Source organism: Perognathus longimembris, chromosome 19 (assembly GCF_023159225.1).
Source record: "Perognathus longimembris pacificus isolate PPM17 chromosome 19, ASM2315922v1, whole genome shotgun sequence".
Classification (NCBI taxonomy): Eukaryota; Metazoa; Chordata; class Mammalia; order Rodentia; family Heteromyidae; genus Perognathus; species Perognathus longimembris.
In genome coordinates, this window is record NC_063179.1 from 40,653,772 (window position 1) to 40,664,931 (window position 11,160).

Below are 11,160 nucleotides of genomic sequence, written 5' to 3' on the forward strand. Positions count from 1 at the left end.
GCTGTCTCTTCTTGGGACTCAAATGAGAGCTAATGTCTACCCTTACACCTAGATAACATATAAGTCAAAATGTTGTCCTCATTCATCATTAATTTTCCAAATTCCTAAGTTTTGAGAACTTGGAAAATTCTGGCATATCTAATGGTCACTTGTATTTTTGTCTTTTCATAACCAGTGTACCATACAAATATGTATTTAATGATCATCCAAATATCATATACACACACAAGAAAAAAAACAGAAGTAAACACAGAAAGATGGCCCAAGCATTTTTGATAATGAGTATTCAACATGCAATCTGCAGTCAAACTAAAGCCATGGAAAGTTCCTTGTTTGTTTTTTATTCTGAGATGATTTTAGGGGAAGGAAGGGAAATACATTAGTCCATTTTTATTGCTATGACAAAATACCTGAAGATGGGCACTAAATAAAGAAGTTTATACAGATCACAGGCTTGGATGCTGGAAGCCCAAGATCAGATGGTCCACCTGCTCAGCTTCTGGCGAGGATCTCCATGGCTGCATGATCATAGTGCGGCGGAGAAGGCGGAAGGCGAAGGGCTTCATGCGGAAGAGATTATGTAGCAAGCAAGAAGCCAGAGACAAGAGAAGGACCAGTCTGGCTCTTTATATAATCGCCCATTCTCGCAGGACTAAAATCACTCTGTGAGTGCAACATGGGCATTACCGCTGTGACCTAATAATAACTTCCCCTAGACTTGCCTTATCTAGATCCTCCGCACCATGCGAGAGACCAAGCTTCCTACACACGAACCCTGGGAGGAGAACTATGACTAAACCATAGCAAAAAGTGGCAAGAGCTAGAAGGATATGGTTTGGAGATCAAAGCACGGGTTTCCTTTAGAACCCTACTACTTGTCAAACCTGGGACAATCTTTGCCTATTCAGTGACAACATCTCACTACCCCTGCGCTTGCATTCTTCTGATCATGTTTATTCTGACAGCAATCACCTTAGAATGAACTGGTAACTTTCCAAGTCATGGCAGCATGTGCTTCATGTGGTTAATGACAGGTTTGAGGAAGGAAGAGAACAGCTGGAGGAAAAGGTACTAGGTACAAACAGCAGAAGGAAAGCGAACCCCCCAAGTCTCAGGTGTACTTGGTAGGTGTGGAACAAATGCCTATCACCACCTATCCACCCCTCAGCTACCTCAGCAATCCTCGGAGCGCGATGACATAAAAGGAGTTTCTGTTTCTTTTGCTCACCTGTCATTGGAAATGGGAGAAGAAGAAAAGGGTCCAACTGATCTATTGTTTATCTCAGGGTTGTGAAAGTTGGCTGAGGAGCCAGCCAAACATTGTTTTTTGAACAATTAAACGATTCCTCTATTCATTCTTAATGGAACAGATGCATGTTCCAAAACCTACGTGGAAACACCACACTGTCCCTTGAGTAAGCAGGTGCCCCAAGCATATTACAATGACCTGCGGTATGAGACGTAAACAACGATCTTGTTTATGAGTTCCAGCCTTCACATTTTACCAGCTTGGTCACATTAGTGCAAAGTAAGAAATAGCAGCATTGTGGTAACAATTAAATAACATCAAAAGGCAAATTCAGCGCACAGTACCTACCCTAGGAAAACGAATTTGTTTAGAATTAAACAAGAAAGGGTATCATTGATCCATAGAATTACTGTCCAGCAGATAATGGTGAGGATTTCCTGGGGTGGGGGTGGGGGACCCACTGTCTGCCAGTCGTTACAGGTAGTATGGCGGGGGAGCCACAATGCTACTAGAAGAGCAGCCCGGCTCCCATGGTATTCATGATCGAGCTCCACACCCTGAAGTTCAGCCTGGGAAGGAAAGGTCCAAAAGGAATGTCTGTCTGTCTGCCTGCCCTGTCTGGGGGAACCAGGACCCCATAATGAACCTATTTGCAGAGTTCTGATGCAATTTAAAAGCACAGCCAGCTGTAAGTCTGCCTCATTCCTAGTAAATTGAATAGAGAAAAGCATTTTTTTTCCTGGACCTCAGTTCACTTGCAAAATGTCAACAAGAGGAGGGAACAGAGCCACCGAGAGCTCCCAGGTTGCTCCCCTTGACTGCCTGGAAATGACATCTTTTCTCCTCCTGCTATGTCCAAGTTTTACTTAGTAAATATTTCATTTTTCAGGGTTCCTGGGGATGGCCACAAAGGCAGCTGCCTTTGTTTACTTCAGCAGCTGGTGAGCCTGGTGACAAATCCTGCAGGGCACTGTCCCCTGGGGTGCCTTACTCATTGTTTCCTTTGTTTGTGGCTTCTAGAAGGAAGGCACCCAACCATCCCAGAAACCTCCCCTCTCCCCAACACCAACGCCAACACTGGGCTGCTCCGAGACCAAGCAGCTGAGTGGGACAAAACTTCCTCCAGAGCTGTGTGCAAAGCCAGAGTATTGGGGCACTTGGGGTTCCTAGCTCTGCCTAGGGATCTGTGGGTTGACACCTGTTGGTTAACTCTTTGTGCTGAAAAGACACCTAGGCAGATTTTCACTGTGCCAGGGAGTGTGTGTGTGTGTGTGTGTGTGTGTGTGTGGAGAGAGAGAGAGAGAGAGAGAGAGAGAGAGAGAGAGAGAGAGAGAGAGAGAAACTTTGAGGAAGAAAGCTCAAATCTATGCACCATAGCCACTAAAGGATTGGTGTTCTCTCCTCTCTTTTCAAATAAAATTTCTTTGATCATCCCTGAGGAAATCTCAGAAGTACTTCTTGGAGACATTCCTTTCCTCGTTGCTTAGTCCAAAAAGAATAAATGCACAAACGGTGGCATTTCAAGTTCAGCAGTTGGGTCTAAGTTAGATGTGGGGGCAGCAGGGACCCCTGGTTTAAAGCACTGTGGAATAGTACAGAGCACATAAGAACTGAGCTGGCCCCAAAGTGATCGTGACAAGAGAAGCCAGGGGCCATCATGAACCACAGCAGGGTCCAAGTTCTTCAAGGGAAGGGACATGTGGCGGCTCATCCCATTCCTAGTGCCCAAGGTCACCTTGGGCAAACATGGCATGCTCCACCTCCCACGTACAGTAGGGCGAGTTCGCATCTGATCGTCTAGGAGCAAAGAGCTCACTGTCTCTCATTAGCTTGTGGGTGTCTTCACTTGCTCACACTGTTGCATTGTTAGCACCACAGCACAAAATACAAAAGCTCTTTCAAGAGTGACAGAAGCCTACGCCTGGCATTCAATTACATACAAAAATGCTTTCCAGAATTCCAGGGAATGTTTTCCAAGTGGTCATCAAAAGTAAATCAATAGAGAACGTTATGGTCCAGTAGCTTGGAAACCCCTGGTCCCTTTCTCTCCCAGTCTCTGCTGCTTGTTCCTTCCCCGGCCCAGGTGAGAATCACGTGTTCCCGGGACAGTGGAACCACTCTACTTCCACAACCCGCCATCCTCCTGGATATTTGCCCACTCGAGATTTTTCTGCACACAACAACCAGAGAAATCCCTTCTAAAAGGATGGCCAGGAGTTTTGTGCCCTTGCTAAAATCCCTTCAGAGAATTCCTTCCCAACCCCTGCCCCCATGTGTCCTGATCTGCCCCCTCTTTGTCTCGTTTTCCACTATGCCTTTCTCACTCCAACCAGACGTATTGGCTTCTAACACCGGGACACAGGTGCCTCAGGACCTTCGCACTTGCAGCTCCATCCACCTGGAATGCTCTTCCCCTGGACCATTTCTGGCTTCCCTCTCTCAATTATTTCTAGTCTCCTCACAAATACCACCTACCCCAGAGCCCCCAGAATATACTAAGTCATCGTCCTCTCATTGTCATTCTCTGGTCCTTTTTGCTGATTTACTAGGCTATTTAAGATGTGGTGGGAAGCTACTTCCCAAGAGAACTGGAGTGGTCGTAGGAAAAGGCTAACCCTCTCATGGCTACCCTGTTTCTATGGGGAACTTAGAGTAGACTCAAGTTACTGTGGCTTGAAATGTCTTCTCCAGGCCCCCAAACACTGCACTACTTCACCAGTATAAAATACGATGCCAAGTAATAAAGTACTACAAACTGGATGGATTACAACAACTGCCATCGAAGGATCAAAGTTTGAAGCCAGCCGGGCCAGGAAAGTTCACAAGATTGTTTTCTCTTACCACCAAGCAACAGGGAGTGGAGTGCCCAGGATGCGTTTAAACCCCAGTACCAGCACAAAACAAACAAATGAAACAAACAAAAAAACTTCAGTGTATTTCATTAGTGGTTTTCTTGCAATCAGATCTCCAAAATGAGACTTTCAGGTCTTAGATACTTCACTGGACATTGTAAAAACCAAGATTCTTGTAACTTAAAGAGATTTACATCCATGATACTTCTTCTGATATTAGAATAGAAAGAAGGAAACCAGAATATGTATATGAACACAAAAGATAATAATCCTACTATGTTCCTTTCTTTCATTCTGTGCCTTTAAGGCAAACTTTGTGTACCAAAACCATATGTATTAATACCATGAGGAGTTACCACTTGCAAATCAGTGTCTAACATGTTATTTTTTAAAATTTAATTTCATTGTCAAAGTGATGTACAGAGGGCTGAGAATATGGCCTAGTGGCAAGAGCGCTTGCCTCCTACACATGAAACTCTCGGTGATTCCCCAGCACCACATATATGGAAAATGGCCAGAAGCAGCGCTGTGGCTCAGGTGGCAGAGTGCTAGCCTTGAGCGGGAAGAAGACAGGGATGGTACTCAGGCCCTGAGTCCAAGGCCCAGGACTGGCCCAAAAAAAACCCAAAACAAAACAAAACAAAGTGATGTACAAAGGAGTTAAAGTTACATATGTAAAGTGGTGAGTATATTTCTTAAACTTGTTAGCCCCTCCCTCATTTTTCTCCCACATTCCCTCCCCCAATCCCTCCCAAGTTGTACAGTTCATTTCTAACATGTTGTCTTGCTTAACACGTTCTTTCACATGTTCCATTTCCTGACAATAAAACAAGGTTAGTTCCATAACCATGGATTGACAATGACCATCAAAAGGGAAAGAATCACACCGCTGCGCACACCCACCTAGCTTGCCAGATATAAGCAGGGGACCTCAGGCTAATCAAGTCACCTCTAGAATCAAACTGGATAATGTTGAGGGACCAAAGGACACTAACAGAAGATGTTAACATCACCAGGGAGTCAGCACCTTTTCATCTACACAGTGCCAAACAACTAAATCTTTATTTTCCCAGTATAATTTGCCAAACTAACATGCTACCTCTAGGCGCTTAAGGATGAGAATACTGGACTGAGGTTTTTATATCCATGTAATCTCTAGGTCAGGTAGTAAAACATAATGAAAAGCCTTGGAAACCAAAATAGTCTTTCACATCCTAAAAAAGTTATATGGTGCTACGGTTATTCAATGAAACAGCTTTTAGCTGATTTTTTTTTCTTTACATAAATATTTATAACTACTTCATTCTTTAGAAGAGAAAGGGTTTTTTTCCCTGCTACTACAGTAAAGAATTTCAAGAACACTATGCTTCAAAGGTTCACATAGAAATACAGAAGCTAAAACTTTGCTAGAGAAAGTTCTGCAAGTGTTGCTATGTCTCTGATCTCACCACGTCTCCAATCATCCTCAGACTGTTCCCATGCCCTTATCACAGCATTTTGTGTCTGTTTTGTTTGTTTTTTTCTCCTCTGTCTTCTTTTCCCCAAATGCGATACAGTCCCACTTTATCTCTTGTGACATTATGGAAGTTACTTTATTAATTTCATGTTATTGTTTAATTATATACATATCTTTGATATTACTCTTTAAAAATAATGTACATACATGCTTTCTAAGTCCATTAAAACAAAACCAAACCTGTTACTTTCGCACCACTTGATTTTTTGTTGATTCTACACAATCTGTCAATCATAGTCAGTTCTGCCCCGCCCCCGCCCCGCCCACCTGAAATGGTCCCTCATGTACTCTGCAGGCAAACACTTCCCAAAACATAATTTGAAAAATAAACACCTTCACTATTTTCCCACTTTGTTGTGTAAAGTAAATGGGAATGACCTTTTCTTGCACTGTGATTTTTTTGCATACTTAGGTATATTGCAAAGTTTAAAAGGATCTGTAGGTATTTCACTGCTTTCAAGAATGAAGCGTTTTTAAATGATTGATCTTAACAGAATACTGTAAACATGAAGTCTCCAGAGAAAATTGTCTCCTTTAATGGTTCTTAAAATATTCCTTACATGCTTTATGCAGTTAATTTTTTTAAATTATAGTTATTAAAAATATAAACGGCTACTGCATCTTTCCTTTGGGTTCTCTATGGTTTTAATTAATCCGTTTTGTGTTTGTAGCACCAGTGTTAGAAATCAGCAGTTCATGCTTGCTAGGCTTTGCTTGCTTACCTGGCATTCTACCACTTGAACCATGCCTCCTGCCTTGCTTTTCTGTTAATTTTGGAGTATATGGAGTCCCCTATACTCTTCTATCCAGGCTGCCCTCAAGCCACCCAGAATTTAATGGTTCGTGTGGTGTGGTGGTGTGTGTGTGTGTGTGTGTGTGTGTGTGTGTGTGTGTGTGTGTGAGAGAGAGAGAGAGAGAGAGAGAGAGAGAGAGAGAGAGAGAGAGCGCGCAAGCACGCGTGCTGTGGCTTGAACTCAGGGCCTGATGCGCTCCTTTAGCCTTTTCCACTTGAGGCTGGCAGTCTACTGCTTGAGCTTCTTCTCCACTTCTTTTGCTTGTTTATTGGAGATAATAATCTCTCCAATTTGCGTGTACAGGCTGTCTTTGAATCATGATTCTCAGATCTCAGCCTCCTGAGTAGCTAGGATTATAGGCATGAGCTACCAGTGCCTGGTTTGTAATTAATTCCTAATCACCAAACACAGTATCACATGAAAAGTAATCTGAAAACTATAAGATAGTTTTTGCTTGTTATATCTTAATTATGTATGCAAAAACTGACTCTTGTGCCAGTCTAGTATTCTACGCAGTGGTTATTATTTCATAGTCAATGGCATATTAATGGGTGTTACTATATATTAAGCATTTTAAATTCACAAAAGCAACAAGATTTTATCACTCTCAAACTGTTTGAATTAAAGAAAAAAATCTTCACATGTTGCAGTACCCTGTTACTCTTGACTTAGGATACTTCAAAATGAGACAATTGTTTCATTTTTGGATTGTTTATTAATTTTCATAGGAAGCCAAATGTTGGAATTTTGTAGTTTTTTCATTAAATTATTTAGTCATTTCTGACAGTATTTAATTTCTCCATGTACTCATCTTTGCAAACTACTTGCATAACTCATCACCTGAACTGTTATCAGCTACCTATTGTTCTCTCCATGAAGTAGACAAAAATTGACTTTTCTGCTAGGTTGGGCACCATTCTAGGCACTCAAGATACAACAATGACAAGCAACATCCTTGCCTGTAAAGCTTCTGTTCTGCCAAGGGGAAAAAGGTAACGACAGTGAACTAAAATAACACACATACTTTATTAGAAGGTGCTCTATATGGTGGCCAAATGAATAAAGTAAGGAGGATTGAGGACTCTCAACCCCAGCATTCTGGTAATGGCTACAGAGATGAAATTCAAGCAATGACGTAGGAGATGAGATGCATCCAAGAGGACATACTGAGTAAGAATGCTCAAGGTAGAAAGGTCAGAACAAGTCAGGAACTGCCAAGTCAGGAGGAGATGCAGGATATTAGAGAAGCAGTAAGGAGGCCAGTGTGGCTGGAACAGAATGAGGAACAGCAGATGAACTCAAAAAGGTCACGGGCCAGAGAATGTCAATCGTGCTAGGTAATGGTAAGCATACTACCTTTCCCGTAGTATGAGGAGGGGCCACTGCAGGGACTTGGGCAGAGGAGTGTGGTCTGACTTCATGTGGAGAGTCACTTGGGCTTTGGTGCCAAGCATGGATTCTAGGGGACTAGGCAAGCATAGGCTGATCTGGTAATTTGATGGCTCAGACAGGGGTGTGGAACGGCTGTGAAACTGTAAAAACATCAGATTCTGGTTCTGCTTTGATGTCAGAGACACAAGGAGAGGCAGAGGCAGAAGAGCTTGTCTTTCCACGAGGTGGGGTGGTGTTGGTGGAATGCACAGAAGGGATTGGGAGTTTGGGTTTTGGACCAATCAAAAGATGTATGAAAAGCCCAAGGAGGGCTGAGTACATAGTGAAGTGTCAGGGATCTGGGGCAACCCAACAGCACAGAATGGGATTTTAAAGTGGGATTTCGAATAAGATCACCAAGAGAGTAAGTGTAGGCAGGGAAGAAAGGAGATGGGGAAAACACAGGGGAAAGAGAAGACTAGAGGAAAGGAGGGATTGCAGCCAGAAGATGATGAGTTGGTAGGTAGATTGCCAAGTTACTTATGTAGAGGGAGGAGTGTGTGATTTCACTGGAAATTGATGATGAATGACTATCAGCATCATTGTGTTAGTTGGCATGTAGCCAGGAGACTGAGAGGAGAAAATTTAATGAAAATAATTCTAAAGTTGACCAATTAAGGTAACAACTTCAAGGACAAGATCTGCCACCTCTGGCCCAGGGAAAAGAACTATATGCACTTAGAAGGAGGAGCCTCTAAATAAGCTCAGAGGAAGGGCCCGCAGAACCGCAGATTACACTTTGGAAAAGCAAAGGGCTTTCAGCTGGTTTGAAGATCCAAAGAGACTCTGTGAGTCTGAGACCCTTTTCTCAAAGAAGGATGCTAGCGGTCTGGCACTTGTAACTGTGGGGGGGGGGGGGGGGAACAGGATTGTGGGTCATTTCCTAGGGCTACCATGCAATTAACCACACATCTGGTAGCTTAAAACAACAGAAATCTATCCTCACAGTCTGGAAGCTAGAAGGTTAAAGTCATGGTGTCCGCAGGGCACTGCTCCCTTGGAGGTGATGAAGGGAATCTGTCCCATGATCTCTCTTAACCGATGGTTGTCAGTAATCATTGACCTCTCTCAGCTGACAGTACATTGCTTCAATCTATGCCTCGTCTTCACTTTTCATAAAAACATAGTCAATGGACTTAGGGATCACCCAGAGTCCACTCCAGTCTCGCCTCATCTAACCTAATTCCATCTACAATTCCATCCCTATTCCTAAAGAAGGTTGTTCTCTGAAGTTCTAGGGGGCAATACTCAGCCCACGGGCGGCCCAGCACTTGCTGGCAAACTGTGCATAGCAATCATTCACTTCAGGAGGAGCAAAGAGCCACTTCAAGATGAGGAAGGTTAGCTAAGGCCACTCACAACTGCTGTGAACAAGAAGCCCCCGGATGCATGTGATAAAGAGCAGCCCTCCCCCCTCCCTGGCCTTTCCTTCTCCCACTGCTCTCTCCCAGAGGCAGAGCCCAACATGGAGCTGTCTGCGAAATCTAGGCTACAGGTGATCAAGTTGGTTTAGGCCTGTAGTCCTAGCTGCTTGGGAGGCAGAGATCAAACAATCACAGTTCAAAGCCGTCCTAGACCTCTCTTTCAACCAATGGTCGAGGGGGGTGGTATGCTCCGGTTATCCCAACTATTGGGGAGCATAATGGTTGGGTGCAGTGATGTGTGTGTCATTATTCCCAGTAACACAATAGAAATAGGAGGATCATGAAGCCCAGGGACTCTTTAAAAAAATTGTCAATGTAATAAAGGGCTGTAGGTATGGCTCAAGTGGTAGAGAATCTGTCTCCCATGTATGAGGTCCTGAATTGAATTCATAGCATTTCTCTGTGTGTGTGTGTGTGTGTGTGTGTGTGTGTTTTATGAGAGACAGAGAGAGAGAGAGAGAGAGAAAGAATAAAAGAAAAAAAGAAACCTAGATTTCAGGGCTGAGGTAGCCCATACCTGTAATCTAAGATACCTGGGAGGTAGAAAGCAGAGGCTTGTGGCTCAAAATCAGCCTTGGAAACTTGAGACTCTATCTCAATCAACAAGCTAGGTATGTTGGTCTATGCTTGTTCCTTAGATACTTGGGAGGAATAAGTAGGAAGATCATGGTCCATTCCAGCCTGGGGGCGGGGGGAGTAAGATCTTATCTGAAAAAAGAAACCACTGTAAAAGGCTAGAAAGGGCTGGTAGTGTGGTTACGTAGTGGACAGCCTTCTTACCAAGCACAATACTCTGAGTTCAAAAAAGTAGGTTTGGAGTTGGAAAACAATATCTTAACAGTTAGCACTGTCTCAAAAATTACTGACAAGAACTGAGAATTGTCCTCTAGATTTCAATCCCCAAATCAAATAAGTTGAGCAAATGCCGTCAGTGCTTTTTATCTGACCCAGCAGGTGTTTCAGCACCTCGGCCAGCACCTTGCATGTGGGATGTGGCCAATACTAACTGCTGTTAGGCAGTAAACAGATCACATAAGTGCACCATCTATAAAATATTCACAGTGCACCACAGACACCACACATCCTGTCCTCCCCTACAGCAACTCTTCCCCTGACATTTTCAAGTGAGTTACATAAACATTGGAAACAAAGATGCTCCAGATGTCTTCCATAACCTCCATGAAGAGTATCAGGCCACAGTCTTACAATAAAATGAAAACTCAGGGCTGGGAATACGGCCTAGTGGTAGAGTGCTTGCCTCGCATACATGAAGCCCTGGATTTGATTCCTCAGCACCACATATACAGACAAAGATGGAAGTGGAACTGTGGCTCAAGAGGCAGAGTGCTAGCCTTGAGCAAAAAAGAAGCCAGGAACAGTGCTCAGGCCCTGAGTTCAAGGCCCAGAATGGACAAAAAAAAAAAGACTCTTGGCTCTAAAATGAAAATTCAGCTCCCTTCCTCTTTATTCCACTTTTACATTTCAGTAAGAAGTCCATAAACCCTGGAAAACAGGTGGCTATATACCCTTACTCTGGTTCTTTTCAGGGAAACAAAAGTAAGTAAAAACAGGAGAAAGAAATTGTTTGGGTAAAATTAGAAAAAAAAAATCCAGTGCATACCCTTGAAATTTCAAGTCTTTTAAGTAGAAATTTATAAGGTATAGAAATGCCTTAAACATAAAAAACAACCTAAAACAAAAGCAGAGAGGTGAATTATGGAAAATGAACGGCAGTATGAATAAAGATTGAATTTTACCACCACCACTGTCTCTAGTTTTACAGCTCAGACAAGTGATTTAACAGGTGCTGACCTGTTTTCTTCATACATAAAATATCCCCCCAAAGGTGTGGATGTTTGATTTCTATTCCTTAAATACTGAAACCAGCATGCAT